We start from the raw sequence: 1,735 nt of genomic DNA, 5'->3' as shown, positions 1-1,735 counted from the left end.
TACACAGCATCAGAATGAATTTAAAGTGAGTTATTGTGATATGAACAATCATGTGATCTCTTGAGCTAAAGTCTAAGTTTTGATTCACGAATGGACCGGTCAAACCAAATCTCAACTTTGGGAGGAATTGCAGGTTCCCTGACCAGCAAGTTGTTGATACATTCTTCCTAATAGGTTTACATGTTAGGTTCTAATAGGTTCACTCACAGCGGCAATTTACTAAGAGTAGGCTAGGCAACACAGTCACAAAGTACACAAGAGAAGCGTCAATTTGTGACGAGAAGCGTCAATTAGCCCAGACATTCATCTGTCAACCACACACATGCTGTTACACCCAGACGGATGGCCTATATAATCAGCAGCACTGACCCAATATACCGTGCCACCGACCCTGGCCCCTGTCTCATCCAGTCTAGGGGGATAGAATATGGCTGTCACAATGGACAGCTAGCTACTAGCCTGACAACAATACACCCCGAGGCAGGATATGGACTGACCTATTTCAGTCTGTCATACAGCATGGGAGAGAGAAACACTTTCCACATGCTTACTTTCTCTCTGTCACTTTCCTCACGTAACCGCATTCTCAATCCTTTCTAGACTCCTAACACCATGCAGGGTGTCACTGAATTTTCATCCACAAGGTACTAAAACTCTCTCTGTGCCCACTGAGAAAGGTTTTTTCGAAAAGACGAATGAGAGCGTGAATGTGGGTTAAAATTATGGATCCAGATTTATCTTGTCTCCTGCACTTTCTCCTTCTCCCTATCTCATGACCTTAGATGGGTGTCTAGCGGCAACAACACCCCGTCCTCACTGTCTTGGATGAAGTCTGTGTGATTTTCCTCGGCAGAAAAAGCAGACAACAAAAACAAAGCAAAAGTGCCTGGTTACGTTAAATCCATGGTGAATGTCACAGATGTTTGTGGTTTGTATGAGTGTATTTGTGTGGGCTGTCTCCATGGTGAAAGTCACAGACGTTTGTGGAGTGTATTTGTGCGCAGTGGTGTACAGTACTTAAGTAAAATACTTTAAAGTACTACTTAAGTAGCTTTTTGGGGCATTTGTACTTTACTTCACTATTTATAATTTTGACAACTTTTACTTTTACTTCATTACATTCTTAAAGAAAATAATGTACTTTTTGCTCCATACATTTTCCCTGACACCCAAAAGTACTAGTTACATTTTTGAATACATAGCAGGACAGGGAAATTGTCAAATTCATGCACTTATCAAGGGAACATCCCTAGTCATCCCTACTGCCTCTGATCTGACGGACTCAGTGTTGGAGTGTGCCCAGGCTATTTGTAAATACATTTTAAAAAACAAGAAAATGGTGGAGTCTGGTTTGCTTAATATAAGGAATTTTACATTATTAATAGTTTTACTTGTAATTCTTAAGTATATTTAAAACCAAATACTTTTAGACTTTACTCAAGTAGTGATTTAACTGGGTGACTTTCACTTTTACTTGAGTATTTTTCTATTAAGGTGTCTTTACTTTTACTTAAGTATGACAATTGGGTACTTTTTCCACCACTGTGGGCGTCTTCTCTATAAAAATGTGATACGATTTTACGCCACCACTTCGCGACATAAAAGTGAGTCTACCCATGTGACTCACCTTTCTGTCTAGGCAAGTTTCATGACGTAGCCTAAGGTGTGGCTGTTCTGTAGGCTACTTTCTCACACAGGTAGACTAATAACCGTGTTTGTGAGCAGGGCATGCTAA

This window comes from Salvelinus namaycush, chromosome 39 (genome assembly GCF_016432855.1).
Source record: "Salvelinus namaycush isolate Seneca chromosome 39, SaNama_1.0, whole genome shotgun sequence".
Taxonomy (NCBI): Eukaryota; Metazoa; Chordata; class Actinopteri; order Salmoniformes; family Salmonidae; genus Salvelinus; species Salvelinus namaycush.
The sequence above is the reverse complement of the archived record's forward strand: the minus strand, read 5'-3'. Positions refer to the sequence as shown.